We start from the raw sequence: 17,090 nt of genomic DNA, 5'->3' as shown, positions 1-17,090 counted from the left end.
TCAAGTGCACATGGGACATTTGCCAGAATAGATCACATACTAGGTCACTAAACAGGCCTCCACAAATACAAAAAGATTGAGATCATACCATGCTTCTTTTCTTACCACAAGGCTATGAAACTAGAAGTCAACCATAAGAAAAAACTTGGAAAGATCACAAATACACAGAGGTTAAACAACATGCTACTAAACAATGAATGGGGTAACCAGGAAATCAAAGAAGAAAATTTTTAAAAATACATGGAAACAATGAAAATGAAAACACAATGTTCCAAAACTATCAGGATGCAGCAAAAGTGGACCTAAGAGGGAAGTATATAGCTACCTCAGGAAACAAGAAAAATCTCAAATAAACAACCTAACTTTACACCTAAAGGAGCTAGAAAAAGAATAACAAATGAAGCTCAAAGCCAGAACAAGGAAGGGAATAATAAGGATTAGAGCAGAAATTAAAAAAAAAAATCTCAGTCTACCAAGCACTAGCTGTTGACCTGTGAGGGTTCTTTTTATGAACCTCTTAAACAAGGATTAAAAATAATATCTACTTCATTATATTTCTGTGGACATTAGGTACAATAATAAAATTAAAACACTTAGTAAAATACTTGCAATGGTAAGTGTGGGGTAAATAGCAGCTTTTATTTACTACTATTTTCTTTTTTTTTTTCTTTTTTTATATGAAATTTATTGTCAAAGTGGTTTCCATACAACACCCAGTGCTCATCCCAACAGGTGCCCTCCTATTTGCCCATCACCCACTTTCCCCTCCCTTCCACCCCCCATCAACCCTCAGTTTATTCTCAGTTTTTAAGAGTCTCTTATGGTATGGCTCCCTCCCTCTCCCTTTTTTTTTCCTTCCCCTCAACCATGGTCTTCTGTTAAGTCTCTCAGGATTCACATAAGAGTGAACACATATGGTATCTGTCTTTCTCTGTATGACTTATTTCACTTAGCATAACACTCTCCAGTTCCATCCACGTTGCTACAAAAGGCCGTATGTCATTCTTTCTCATTGCCAAGTTATTTACTACTATTTTCTTCGCTTTCATTTCTTTACCTATAAATTAAGGTCACTTGATAGGATGATTTCCAAGCTAAAATAGGATTTGAGATCTGAAAAGAAGTTTCAAATCCTATGAAAAATTAACTAAAACTTATAGAGTTATCTGTTAAAAATATCCTATTTAAAGTGGATAAATAAACTTATAGTACATAAAACTCTAAAATACAGAAAAATTTGAAAATAATACTAAAAACACAAAATTGCAATCTGGGAGGGATAATTTCTATTCCTAATTTAACTTTAAAAATCAAACATGATTAAGAAGTTAATTGAATTGGAACAAAACTAAAATCAATGTTTTATATGTTGAGCTAAAATCTAATGACCAAGGGACATTGAAAACCAACCTAGGAGACAAGATACTAAGCAAGAATCAGCAAGAACCCTTCTCATAGCCTTATTTCCTGCCCTAGATGATGAAATACTCAAGCTTATTAAGTAATACTTGCGACAATTCAGAATGCAGTTTTGAGAAACCTAAAGAAAAAAGACCTGAAAAGTATCATCCTGATATTTCTTTTTTTTAAATTTTTTAATGTTTATTTATTTTTGAGAGAGAGAGAGAGAGAGAGCAGGGGAAGGGCAGAATGAAAGACAGACACACAAAAACCAAAGCAGGCTCCAGACTCTCAGCTCTCAGCCCAGAGTCCAATGCAGAGCTTGAACTCACAAACTGTAAGATCATGACCTGAACTGAAGTCGGACCCTTAACCAACTGAGCTGCCCAGGTGCCCCTCATCCTGATAGTTCTAAAAGAGAGATAAATTGATAAATTCTAGCAATCCAGACTACTACTTCCCGACCATCTGTCAATTGCTTAGCTGTCAGGACTTCAGCCATATCTGTGCACTCAGTATCTGTGGAAGGAGAAAGATTTAGGGGTCTCCAGAAAAAGAAAAACAGACATAGCTTTCATGGCACAGAGAAATCATTTTGGCTATCAGTGATCTTCTGTGATCTCTGCCCTACTTGCCCAAGCACACTTCTTGTAGAACTTCCTAGGATGTGTCAGAATTAAAAAGAAATGCAAAAATATCAATAGTTGAGGATTTAAAGGGAACGAAGGGAACTCAGAGACTAACGGCTGTCTAGCTAACTGTATCAGAGACAATAAATCAGTGGTAAAAATTCCCAGTGCTGTTTCAAAAATAAGAAAGATCCTGCATTCCTTACCTGAGATAAGGAGCCCAGGACTCCATCAGTTTATACTGGCCCTTGGAGTATGCCCATAGCCCCTTCTCCTTGTCTGATAGTTACCTTTGCTTCATTATCATGTTAAAATCTCTGCCTAAGGAGGAGCACAAACCTTATGAACATAATATACAATGTATGCATAGACATTATTCCTTAAAATGTATGTGCCACCTTATGCCCACCTCTACATATGATGACAAAACTCCTTTTTCTGAATATTCATCCTAACTCTAAATAAAAGAAACCCACTCACCCCTGATTAGGGAGTCAAGGCTTTGGAAGTAATTCCCTGTGACCTACTTATTTGCTGCAAATAACATTTCTTTGTGTGACAACTCCACCTGGTTGTGGTCTCTACCTGCAATTCACCAAGGAATGAACTCATGTTACTTATGTTACATTTGTTTTAAGAAGGGTGTTTTGGTTACAAACAGAAACCAAGTGTCACTACTAATAGAAAATGATGATGAATTTTAAAATCACATTTTAAAACTCTTTGTCGATGCTCTTGCCTGCCAAAACTGTGTCTAAGTTCTCTTTTTAAAAACATAGGAATCTTAACAAGTGTTACAAAAAGTGTTAAATAAACACTAGTACCAAACTGAGACATCCTTCTTGATGGGATGTAATTTTTTAATTGAAAAAGGAATGATTCAATGTCTTCTAATTAATATCATTTAATTATTCAATTAATAATCACTTAAGTCAGTGTACAGCATGAGATAATTTGAAGTTTGAGTAAAGAGAGCCAGAGGTATTATGCTTTGTTTTGGGCAAAAATGCCTTTAAAACCCACCAGAATTACCTGGACAGTTTTTAAAATATATCACTGCTCAGGCCTCTTTAGCAGAGATTCCAATTTGGTTAATCTGGATGGGGCCTGGACATCAGTATATTCTCCAAACTCCCTAGTGATTCTAATATGCAGCCAATATTGGGAACTCTGCTCCAGAACAACACACTTGGTAGAATACATCATTAGCAAATGCTTGGAGGTACTTAACAAATGAATTATCTAATATTTAGATCCAACTTCATTTTCTGAAACAATTTGCAGACTAATAATTTAGGTAAGATCACAAACATGCTGAATGCTGATTTTAGCAAGGCATTTAATAAATATTGATTATATTACAGAAAGTTTTTTTTTTAATGAGTGCTACATAATAGTAGTTTGATTTCTATCTGGTTAAACTATTGCCCAAGTTATATCTAAAACTGTGTGTGTGTGTGTGTGTGTGTGTGTGAACTGTGATGTGCTCTATATGGTCTAATTCCCATTTGGCAGTTAAAGAATCTTTATTAGTGATGTGAGTTAGGAGGCTGACTTAAAAATTACTGTGTCATGATATTAGGAGCAACATATAATACAGGACAAAAGTCTACTTTTAAAATAACTATAATACTAGAGTGGTAATGATAATGTTAAATAGAGGAAAAGATGCTGACTCTGGATTTTGAGTTAAAGATTTGGTTTTGAAAGTACAAGATAATGGTCTTGTGGCTGAGCAATATATGGGTTAACATATGTAGGAATTTAGCAGTTTGCATGTTCAATAGGAACCATTGGAGTATTGTGGCTACTTAAACGAAACAACCATCCCCAATGTAAGTTAGTTGCATTAAAAGGATAGTCACCATATCAGAATATGTATTATTCTCACTCTGCACAAGTCATACTGGATTTGGAAGGATGTCAGATTTTTTTTTAATATTGTTAAAAAAGAGCTTGTCAAAAGAAAAATGCATAGGACAAAAAGGATTTTGAAGGGTGGAGATATTTTTAAAAATGATTCAATGAGCCAGAAACTTTAAAAAAAATTAATGTTTTTACTTATTTTTAAGAGAGAGAGAGACAGAACATGAGTGGGGGAAGGGCAGAGAGACAGGAAAACACAGAATTGGAAGCAGGATCCAAGCTCTGAGCTGTCAGCACAGAGCCCAATGTAGGGCTTGAACTCATGAACTGTGAGATCATGACCAGAGCCTAAGTCAGATGCTTAACTGACTGAGCGACCCTGTCACCCGGAGCCAGAAATTTTTAACTTGAAAAATAAATGTGTGTGAGGAATCCATGACCATCATCCATGATAATCATCTTCAAATATTGAAGGGTTCTCATGCCAGAGAAGTTTTGATAGATTTTGTGTGGGTGTGGTGAACACAACTAGAAAATATTTTAGTAGGCTAAGGTCTACTTTCAAACATAGCCTCTAATTGTTCACATGCAACGATGACTTGTCCTTAAGATAAGGGCCTCTCTTACAACTAGAAGTTTTTAACCAAAGGAAAGGTACATCTTTTGAGAAATAGTGAAGGTTCAGGGCTGGAAGAATAGCCAAAAGTGGACGTTTCTTATTAGATTCCTTACAGTTCAAGAATTTATTTAAATACAGTTCAGAAGAGCAAGCAATTTAAGATTAAGAAAGTACTTAATACCAGAAATAAAATTATAAAAGCGACTTGTAATCCTTTTCTAATATGAGCAGTTGTTTTTTTCTGGAAGAAAATCGTTATATATGCCAATTTATATATATTTTTTATCACCTTTCTCCTCCTGTATTCTATTTCATATGGCCACAGACTATGAAAAATGTACAAGTGTGTTTTCTGCCTTGCAATAGAATTTAATATACGTTGTCAATTTTTAAGTCATAAGCAATTCAATCTTAACTAATGAACTTGAACTTAGAGTCATGTATGTATATATAAAAGGTAAAAAGTACACCTTATACCATCTTATAACAGTTTATATTTGACAGCTGAAGGAGTGCCTTAAGATCTATTAGAATTTATTAATATGTCACAATAATAGCTTTAGAAATGATAGCCTTAAGCAAGTTCTTTTTTCTTTGAATGAACGAAATATAAGATTGTTGAAAATAACTCCTTAATGACTTCCATTTATTTTTGAAATCTATAACATTTTGTGAAAGAGAAGTAAGCTTTGGCATTTCCCTACAAAAAAAACTTCAAATTCTAGGTAACTATATATAAATATTGCCTTAGTAAACTAAGCAGGAAATATATGTTCTTTCCATGGCTCAGGACCTAGTGACCATAATCAAATGGAATGCATGAAAAATCTATATCCCACATTGGATTTTAAGTCATCCAGCTATCATAAAATGCCTGAGATGTGATTGTAAAATGAATTAACCATAATCTTTACAGAGGTGTCAGTTGCACATATTTAATTTTGCATATTTCTAAAGGCTAATAAATCAGGTGAACAGAAATATATGCCAAAAGCCACAACAATTTTTATACACAGTTTGACAAAGTGTTTTTTCTGTTACTTTAATAAATACAGTTTCAAGCAAAGTTTTTGCTAGTGAAACTCTATAGTTATGCAAACATCCTAAACAGAATGGTAACATTTAAGTGTTTAAAACTATCAATACCTCTCACTAGATTTTCACTATATATTATTTAAATAAATGAATGAGAAAGCATAAACACTGAAATAAGATATTTTTTATATATTCATAAATAAAAAGTCCTTCTATGGCTCTCTACCTTATTAGTTTATGTGATCCTGTGTTCATATTTTCTCATCTGTAAAGTTAGAATATTAGTAATAGTATATTCTGTATTGGGTTGTTGTGATAATTAAATAGAATAACGAATGTAAAATGCTCAAGATAGGCTTAGCACATAAGAAATGCTTAATAAACGTTAGTTACTATTATTATACTATCACATCTTCTTTTGACTCTATTTAAAAACTGTAGAAGATACATATTTGGTAAAAGAGCCTATAAAACAGAATCTCTCTTTGCTTTTTCACAAAAAATATAGACCATTTTTGTCAAGGACTGAATGTGTATTCCTCTCTCATTCATATCTTAAAACCCTATTCATCAGTGTGACAGTATTTGAAGGGGGGGAGGTTTGAGAGGTAAAATAAGTTTAGATGAGGTCATTATGGGATTGATACCCTTCCTTATAAAAAGAGAAAGAGAAGGAAAGTTCTCTCTGCTTATGCACTGAGGAGAGGCCATATGAAGACACAACGAAGAGGCAGCTGACTAGAAGACAAGAGGTCATACCTCGCCCAACACCAAATCTGCTTGCACTTTAACCTTTGACTTTCCAGCTTCCAGAACTGTGAGAAATAGCATGTTTTTAATAACTCCAGTCTATGGTATTTTGTTACAGCAGCCCAAGTTGACAAAGACAATTTCACTCTCCTACCCACTTACACATGTGCATACCTATATTATGCACAAAAACAGGTATTCGAAAGATTTAGTCTTAAGGGAGACCTTTTGTAAAAATAGCAATGATTCATTTAGGCAAATATGTTCTCCACTGACATTGTAGAGTGATCAAAAGAACTGTGCTTCTAAGGCAGCCCTATCCTCAGGCAATATCTTAAAACATTACTTGTCATATAGATGCTCTGAAAAAATAAAAAACAAATAAAAATAAAATTTCAATGTCAAATAAACTTAAGAAACAACACCTGTGTTGTAGACTCTGGGTCTGGAGTTCTCTCTTGTCCAGCAAGAAAGCAGGATGCAGGATTAAAAATGCAAGAGAGGCTAATGTCTGGGAGAAGACAAGAGCCCCGAGTAAGCGTCCTTGCTCATTTTTATTAGGATCAAAAGGCTTACAAACATGGTGACGGGCATCTACAAAGAGACAATGAAATCGTGAACATTAATTCATGGGTGTGAGGGAAAGGGAAAGGTTTTGAAGATATGCGGTGTCAGGGGTTTAGGTCAATACAAAACAAAATCCTGGCACAGGGCAGAAGGTTGTTTGTAGCAGACATGAGGCCCCACCTCTGTTTACCTAAACTTGCCTAGGGGACAAGAAATACAGAGCATACTGCCTCATGTACCTTTCTTTTACTAATTAGTTCTGTTCTCTGGCAACTTCCCCCTGCAGCCCTCTACAGCCCTATTTACCTGTTTACCTAATTTGGTCCTTCCTTCCTGTGAAAGCAGGTTTCTGCTATTATACTAAGTTGGGGGGCATTTCTGCCCCGAATACCTAATCTTGTTTACCTTGTCTTGGATATTTTCATCCTGAGATTCCCTACTCCTATACCTTTGTCCTATACTGGGACCTTTGCCCCACTTTACCTATACTGGGGACCTGTGCTCCATTTACCTAATTTTATTTACCCAATCCTGTTTACCCAAACTAGGGTGTGTACATCCTATGGCTTTCTAATTCTTTATGCTTATTATGGAAAGAGCCTAAATGTCCATCAACTGATGAATGGATAAAGAAATTGTGGTTTATATACACAATGGAGTACTACGTGGCAATGAGAAAGAATGAAACATGGCCCTTTGTAGCAACATGGATGGAACTGGAGAGTGTGATGCTAAGTGAAATAAGTCATACAGAGAAAGACAGATACCATATGTGTTCACTCTTATGTGGATCCTGAGAAACTTAACAGGAACCCATGGGGAGGGGAAGGAAAAAAAAAAAAGAGGTTAGAGTGGGAGAGAGCCAAAGCATAAGAGACTCTTAAAAACTGAGAACAAACTGAGGGCTGATGGGGGGTGGGAGGGAGGGGAGGGTGGGTGATGGATATTGAGGAGGGCACCTGTAGGGATGAGCACTGGGTGTTGTATGGAAACCAATTTGACAATAAATTTCATATATTTAAAAAAATAATAATTATTATTTATGCTTTATTAACCCATTGGTGCAAACTTAGGAAATTCCTAAACTTATTCTCTACACACCTGTAAAAATATTCTTGGGATTCCTACACTGTAGTGAGTTTCATTATATTTAAGGTTATCCAGAATTCCCTTCCTTTGGGAAACGGCACCTTCATCTATTTTCTGTAGTTACTTCTCCTCTATTGTGCAATCCTGATGGGATTATAAATAAAAGGAGCCCTTTGTTTATAAAAGGGGTGAATATGTAAGCCAAACTAGCCAATTGAAGCCTATCTCTTCTGAGTCTGAAACTTAACCTGAATGTCTCAAGGACTGAAACAGTCAATCAAAAACAACTGGGGCTCATGCAGTACCTTGGTTTCCTGATAAGACTTTTGATAAATTCTTACCACCCCAATCCTTGCTTCTATATTTTCCAAACTTATTCTCTATCCTTGTCAATTCTGTGAGCTATAAGATCTACTTTCATTATATTCCAGCTCTGCTTAATTTAGGCAATGTGTTTCTCTTGCTTGCAATGAAAATAACCCAATTGATAAACATAAACAAAACAAACAAACACAAATACACATACAACCTGCCAACCTTCCAGGAAAGAAATATGTGTGTGTGTGTGTGTGTGTGTGTGTGTGTATCTATACTTCTCTATATCTATCTATCTATCTATTTACGGACCTACCTACCTACCTAGATATCTGTCTTTCATCAACCATCTATCTACCCCAGTTTTGGTTTTTGTTTGTTTTTGTCTTTGTTTTATTTTTATTTACTTATTTTTTTTAGTTTCTTTTAATATTCATTTATTTTTGAGAGAGAGAGGGAGAGAGAGAGAGAATGAGCAGGGTAGGGGCAGAAAGAGAAGGAGATACAGAATCTGAAGCAGGCTCTAGGCTCTGAGCTGTCAGCACAGAGCCCATCATAGGGCTTGAACTTATCAACCATGAGATCATGACCTGTGTTGAAGTCATACACTTAACCAACTGAGCCACCCAGGCACCCCGTGTTTTTGTTTTTTTAGAAGGAGCAAGTGTGAGATGGGGAGAGAGGCAAAGGGAGAAAGAGAATCCCAAGCAGGCTCCAAGCTCAACATGGAGCTTGACGCAGGGCACAATCCCATGACCCTGGGATCATGACCTGAGCTGAAATCGAGTCCCATGCTCAACCAACTAAGCCACCCAGGAACTCCTAATCTGTTTATGTTTTACCCAGTATTTCTCTACCTGATTTGATCAAAAAACTCTTCCCATTCGGCGTCCCCTCCTTGTCTCCTGAACATCTATTAGTGCCACTTAGCATGTTTTGAGCAACATGTTCTGATGGATTAACTGTATCCAAGAGCAATGTCTTACATCTGGAGAACTGTCTGACATTCCATAGTGGATTACTGCTTCTATAACATTCATTTCCTCCATTTCTTCATATCATCTCCATTGCATCTAAGTGATTACACCACATTTCTCAAGTATTGAAAAATTCACACTTACACAAGAAAACTCATTTTAAACAGTAGCATCTGGGCTTTTGCAAAGAAATGTAAAGAAGTGCCATCTTTCATTAGGTTAAAAAATGAGATCAGAAATCTACCTAGGTTACTGTATTTCCCCTCTCTGCTTTCATCTATATTGGCTTAAGGCAATTAATCAATAAGCAAGGACAAGGGGTGAAAACATATGGTCTTTGATATTTAATAAATGAATTAGTGGTGTCCCTTGCTTAAGCATATAAATTAATAAGCATTAGGTCCTTTACTTAATGAGGAATTTCCCTTTTAAAACCCAAATGAATTATCGAAAAGACCATGGCATAAATTCAAAGGCATTTTCTGACCTTCTTGTATTCTGGCCGGCATGAATTTTTAACAAGTGCTGTATATCTGAAAGTCTATTAGAAATTGTTCATATGAAAACTTTTCTTAAAATAAAAAGCTAAACTAGCAAAGCAAGGAGAGTACCTACGACACCAAGAGAATATTTAACTTGCGGCAGAATGAAATTTTGCTAAAAGTGTTTATGATCTCACATTTTGCTGTAAAATATAAAGTGTTCAACAATGTAGGAAATAGTGGGATTACTGTTAGTGTGTACTTTAAAAGTAAAAATCATAAGTAAAATAAAAATTTCTATGTATTTATATCATATGGTGCTTTACAAAAGTTCTATTAAATGTTTTCCAAGATTTTTAAAATCAAGAGTCAATTGCTACACTAAAATGTGTTATAAAATATAATAATTTTAAATTAAAATATTTTTAATGAGAGTAAAGGTCAAAAGACTTGACATGGTCTCCTAAAACTTATTCTAAACCGGTGGTTTATATCTCAGCAAAGATATTATAGATCTTTTATTAAACCTGTGGGAAGAATGGTCAATAGACAGCCAGACTTGCTCTGCATTCTGGGACTATGGTTAAGAAAGTAGTCTTAGAATCTATAAAGCTGCTATTTAATTCTGTGGGGACTATTTACTACAACAGTTTCTCAGAAGTCTTTTAGTAGATAAGTGTATAAATATTCACCAATTCTCTCCAAAAAAGAAAAATAAGAATGATACAATAAATTGTTCATGAAGCTAAGTTTGCTCACTATAAAGGATTAACCTTTCTTCTCTCATATTTTTGCTTATTACATTTTTAAATTGAATGAGAATGATAGTTGATATTGCTCTGTAGATAAAAATACCTATTCTCCTAATGTTTCTAAATCGGTGGATGAGAAAGTTGGTATCCTTGATATTTTAAACTAATTGTGAAGTTTGAAATACTTAAAATCATGGATCTAATCCTGTAAGATTTAAAAGTGTTTTTTTAAATTTTTTAATGTTTACATTTTTTGAGAGAGAGACAGAATGCAAGCAAGGAGGGACAGAGAGAGAGGGGGACACAGGATCCGAAGCAGGATCCAGGCTCTCAGCTGTCAGCACAGAGCCCTGTGCAAGGCTTGAACTCACAAACCATGAGATCATGACCTGAGCCGAAGTCAGACGCTTAACCAACTGAGCCACCCAGGCACCCCTAAAAGTTTTATAATTTTAAAATTTTAATTAAGTTTCACCAAATATAGGTAACATTTACAATAAGGTGAATTTTTAAATACTTAAAATTAAATACTAAATCATTTCTTTCCAACTCTGTACAGAAAGATACTATTTTAGACAAATAAAATTTATTAATATGAAAGATCCCTAATAAACCAGTTTCCCAATGGCCTATTTTACTGATTTTCAACAAGAAAATACATATGCATTCCTTAATCATTGATCTCTACTTCATTCCACATGAACATTGTTTATGACAATAAAATTTCCTTTTTTTCTTCTTGTTTAAAAATATGTGAAAGGCACTTTTTAAAATACTTATTTTTATTATTATTATTTTTAACACACTACTATACTTATTGTGCATACATTAAGTGGTTGAGTTTAATGCTATTGAGTGGAAAGCTTTATGAATGGCATATAGTCTTCACAGAAGCAATTAAGATCATCCCTCCAACCATCATGTATTGCAAAATTCAATTTGGGTCTCCAGTATACTATTGAATGTGGAAGATGAAGTGTCAAGTAGAACGAACATAATGGTTGATTAAAAATATACTAAGAAGTTAAAGAACCACCGAAGTATTTCTTAGGTACAAGTGCAGATCCATTTGAGAAGGACTTAAGGACTCCCACATTTAACTTAAATCATTTTGTATTAGCTTTATTTGAATATGTATAAACCTAAGATGAATTATAAGCTCATACTAACAGTTCAAAGGAATTATAAAAATAAAAATTACAAAATAAATGTAAAATGTCTAATATTCAAATTTGAACTAAAAGTAATAATACTAATCTGCTATGTCAGATGATGTTGTTTAGCTAAAACCAAGTAGTTGATTACACTGCAAATGTGGTGCTAACCTATGGTTCAATTTCTGTTAAAATTACAGGACCTAGCTATGTATTATTACAAAAAACTCAATTTTTCATTCCATACCATTAATTGAACAAGTGAAAACCTGTGTTAGTACAATGAATCATAATCTCCTTTTCCCTTCTCTTGGCATGAAGACATCTTCTATTTATTTATTAAGTCAACCTCAGTTCTTTAGCTATTTATCCTCAAAAGTTAGAGAAGAGCTGCATCTGGTATAAATAAGATCTTAAACCGGATCCAAACTGTGCCTAAAACGCTGTGGGTGTATATGGTTTTTGATTTCAAGTTTATGAAGAAATTTCCCTTTTAAAGTTGAATATAGATTAACAGAAAAATGAAATAAAATACTTAAATAACAGTCCCAGAGAAAACATTTGTGCAACCACTTTGAAAAGCATGACTAGGGAGTGCCTGGATGGTTCAGTTGGTTGAGTGTCCAACTTTGGCCCAGGACATGATCTCATGGTTCGTGGGTTCAAGCCCTGCATTGGGCTCTGTGCTGACAGCTCAGACCCTGGAGACTGCTTCAGATTCTGTGTCTCCCTCTCTCTCTCTCTGCTCCTCCCCCATTCATGCTCTGTTTCTCTCTGTCTCTCAAAAATAAATAAATGTTTAAAAAAAAGAAAAAGAAAAGAAAAGCATAACTGGGCCATTCACGTCTCCTGTCTTATGTTATCAGACCTGCTTCAGATACAAATGTCTTTGAGCTAGAATTTTTGGGTAGACCTAAACAAAAGTGGGGAACTAAGCAAAAAATGATTTGATAAGTCACAAGATGGGAGTACTGGATGGAATTTTGTAGTACCACCTAAGAAAGGTCATCAAGAAAAAAAAAACAGAATAACTGGGAACATTTAAATGGTTTGAAACCTTATCGTCATATTTAAGTACCTATCTATAGATAATAATATACATATATACATACACACATACATAAATATTCATACACATACACACACACATATATAATATGTGTGAATACACTTAGTTATTTTAACCCTTATGCTTGCCTGTCATGAATGTCAGCAAGTGCTTAAAACCAAAAAAGACCAAGAAATTTATTTTAAGGAACAGCAAAGTAATTGGAAACTGAAGAGATCCAGTACGAACTTGTGGCCAGTTTTGGATGGAAAATATATCATGTGGAGACAATTGCAAGTATGAAAAGTAAAACAACAAAAACAAAAATAGAACAGACTATCAATCTCTGTGGACAAATACACACACACACACACACACACACACACACACACATGCCTTGGCTTCTGTTAATTTATGATCACAGAAGAGAAATTATAGAAAAATATTTACATGATACACAGTGGTAAATTTACCCAAAAATGGATGCATATTCATCATCCTTAAGGGCTGCTGCTTTTCCCTCTCTGAGAACTACCTAACAGCAAGTACAATTCTGTGGTAGTATTAAAAAGAAAGGCCCCTTTGTCCTGTCCCTCCGAATCCCAATTACCTCACTACAAGCAACCAATGTTAACAGCTGGTTGATTCTTCCTTTTTTTTTAAGTGTTTCACGTATTTATTTTTGAGAGAGAGAGATTGACACAGAGAAAGAGAGAAAGAGAGAGAGAGAGAGACAGAGACAGAGAGAGAGTGAATGAACAGGGAAGGAAGGGGCAGAGAGAGGGACAGAATCCCATGCAGGCTTAACATTCCGCTGAGCAGACACAGGGCTCAAACTCAGTAACTGCGAGATCACGACCTGAGCAGGTGTCCTACACTTAGCCAACTGAGCCACCAAAGCACCCTGCTGATACTTTTTAACATTTTTCGGCATTCATTTACGTGTGAGATAATTTCTCACACTATTTTTACTTTTCAATATTTCTTAATATTTTGCCTATATACTCTTACTGATATCCCTTAGCAACAACTGAATTTATGAATTTTTCAGGAAAGATTAGACAATTATATTTTGGCTTAACATGTAAGTGACTCTATGTTTTCAGAACTTTTTTTAGTTAAAATTTTTTTGGCTTTTCACTATTGATTTTTGGTACTATTTATAGACTCTAGATATACTTTGTCAGGCACTATGAAAAAGTTTTCAATCCTGTCATTTTTCATTTAATATAATTTATGCTGTCTTTTATCATAAAATATATATTGTTATATAGTTTTGGTGTCAAATTCTCCTTTTGTGTTTTAGTCTCCTGTCATTTTTGGAAAATCATTGTAACCTTAATAATTGTAAAAGTTGTCCGATTTTAAAATTCAATCATTCAATGTTTTATTTAATATACTTACATACTTTATTGATGTGGATTTACTTTGTATAATCTGAGAGGCAGGACTATAACCTTATTTCCTTTTCAACACTCCATTCTTAATCCTATTTTTTCATTTGTTTTTAGAACAATTGAATAAATAGTATATACTTTCACTTTTGATACTAAATGTCACTTTCATAAATTGTCAATCCCATATTTACATGGAACTATTTCTGGACCTTACTTAAATTTCACTGATCTACTTTCCTTCTTGTGAACTATTATCATACTAACTCAATATTTATAGTATATGATATACTATGGTATCTAGCAAAGTAAAGTCTTAATTCATTTTTTAAATGTCTTAGCATTTTTCGCACTTATATATTTACTAAGAAACCCAGAATCAGCTGAATTTGTAAATGGGCAAATTTAACTTCCAAAATTTCATAAATAATGGAATCATATAGCACATATGCTTTTTTTTTGCCTTTTATTCACTCAACATGTTTTTCATGCTCATACATATATTTGTCAGTAGTTCATTATTTCCATTGTTAAGTACATCATTGGATGGATATCCTACATTTTGTTTATCCATTCACCCTTGATGAACATTTCGGTTGTTTCCTTTTTTTTTCTGACTATTATGCATAGAGTAATACATATTTATGTATTGTTAGTGGACATATATACAGTTGATTCCTGAACAACCCATATTTGAACTGCATGGGCCCACTTATATATGGATTTTGTGCAGTATGATGTTGTAATTATATTTTCCCTTCCTTACGATTTTCTTAATAACATTTTCTTTTCTCTAGCTTACTTTACTGTTAGTATACAGTATATAATACACATAACATACAAAGTATATGTTAATTGTGTATGTCATCAGTGAGGCTTATGGTCAGTAGTTATGATTTTGGGGGGTCAAAACTAATAGGTGGATTTTCGACTATGTGGGGAATCAGCACCACTAGCCTCCTGCATTAATCAAGGGTAAACTATATTTTTGTTTCTTTCAGGGAAGTATCTAGAAGTGGAATGGCTGAACTATATAGTGCATGTGTGTTTAACTTTAATTTTATTTATTTATTTATGTATTTTTTTTTGTTTATTTATTTATTTTGAGAGCGGCAGAGAGCTCAAGCAAGGGAGACGGAGAGAATCCCAAGCAGGTTTTGCACTGTCAGTGCAGAGTCCAACTCCGGGCTCGATCTCACAAACCATGAGATCATGACCTGAGCTGAAATCAAGAGTTGGAAGCTTAACCAACTGAACCACCTAGACACCCCTTTACTTTATATTCTAACCAAGAAGTTTACCAAAATGATTGTACCATCTGACATTCCCCCACTGTGCATGAGAGTTTCAGTTGCTATATATCTTCACCTACAGTTCTTATTGTCAGTTAAAAAAAAATTAACTGTCTAGTGAGAACATAGACATTGTGGTTTATGTTTGTATGTTCTTAAAAACTAATGGTACTGAGCATCTTTTCAAGTGCTTATTTGTTATCCATATATCTTTTTTTTTAACAGTTTAGATATTCTATTTTTAAATTGGGTTATTTGTGTTATTGCTGCATTTCAAGAGTTTTTAAATTTCTTTTTTACATTTATTTATTTTTGAGAGACAGAGCACAAGTGGTGGAGGGACAGAGAGAGAATGAGACACAGAATCCGAAGCAGGCTCCAGGTTCTGAGCGGTCAGCACAGAACCCTATGCGACGCTCAAACTCAACAAACCCTGAGATCATGACCTGAGTCAAAGTTGGACGCTTAAACCACTGAGCCACCCAGGAGCCCCCAAGAGTTCTTTATATGTTTTGTATACATCTATTTGACAGATATTCATATTGCAATTATTTTTCTCATTATTTTTCTTTAGTTTATGTTTTGTTAACAAAGTATTTCAAAGAGCAAGTATTTTAATTCTGATAAAGTCCCTTTTGTTAATTTTGTATATGTATGTTTTCAGTCTTATATAATAAATATTTGCCTACCCCAAGATTGCAAAAGTTTTCTTCTATGATTCCTTCTAGAAATGATACTGTTTTAGTTTTCACAATTAAGTCAATAATCCATCTCCAATTAATTTTCCTGTATGATATGAGGTTAAGAGTCAATTTTTTATTCATATAAAAATATAGTTTTTGTTGCACCAAATATGTCAGAATCTACTTGTGGGTTTCTAATTCTCTTCCACTAATCGAATATGTAACTTTTTGAAAATATCTGGCTCTGTTTTGACTGAAGTTTAGAGCAATTCTTGAAATCAGCTAGCTGAAGTCCTCTAAGTTGGCTCTTTTAAGAAAGTATTTTGGCTATTTTAGATCGTTTACATTTTCAATTGTGGAAGAATTGGTGTCCCAACAATATCGAATCTTTCCAACTTTGAATGTGATATATCTTTCCAGTTATTTAGGTCTTCTTTAATTTTCCTGCGTAATGTTTTACAGCTTGTAGCATCCAGCAATCCAGGTATTGCGGATAGTTTGGTACATTTCCATTTGCTTGTGTTTTGGCTTTTGTTTCTATTTCTCTTCTGACAATTTCTACCTTCCTTTTTATTTAAGAGTGTATGTTTTATCTTGATAATCTCTTCCTTTAAGAATGTTTTTGTTCCTCGCACGCTGATGAGTTTTGGATTATGTCTCAGATATATTTGTTATGTTATGAAGTCTCTGGGTCCTATTAAAATCTGATAACGGAGAGTCTTTTGTATAGACTGTCTCAGCTTCTTAGGCAGTGGTTCTAACGTCAGTCCATGTTTTAGAGCTTTTGTTAGACTACTTTGAGTCTGTCTGTTACATGCACAGCTCAGGGGTGAACTGAACTTCTGTTGGGTCATACACTAATTAGGGGATCCCCCTCACCCACACTCTGACTCCCAGAGAATGCTTTTCCTGGTCCTTTGGCTTGAAAGCTAGGTTTCTCTCCAAGTTATAGTCCTGTGTCCTTCAGTGCAGTACTGTGCTAGCTAGTGGGCACATCCTCTGAACAAGCACCAAGAAAAAACTGGGAGTTTATCACA

At 34.5% G+C, this 17,090-nt stretch overlaps 1 long non-coding RNA gene across 1 annotated transcript in view; it reads right to left on the bottom strand.

Moving 5' to 3' along the window:
• Positions 1-4,586: 4,586 nt before the first annotated feature.
• Positions 4,587-17,090, bottom strand: part of LOC128315237 (uncharacterized) — a 148,022-nt gene continuing 135,518 nt past the window's right edge. Inside the window, exon 4 of the long non-coding RNA XR_008297806.1 lies at positions 4,587-6,894. This is a non-coding gene — a long non-coding RNA (uncharacterized LOC128315237). The remainder of the gene's footprint in view (positions 6,895-17,090) is intronic.

This window comes from Acinonyx jubatus, chromosome C2, assembly GCF_027475565.1.
Source record: "Acinonyx jubatus isolate Ajub_Pintada_27869175 chromosome C2, VMU_Ajub_asm_v1.0, whole genome shotgun sequence".
Classification (NCBI taxonomy): Eukaryota; Metazoa; Chordata; class Mammalia; order Carnivora; family Felidae; genus Acinonyx; species Acinonyx jubatus.
This window is presented reverse-complemented; position numbering and strand designations above follow the sequence as displayed.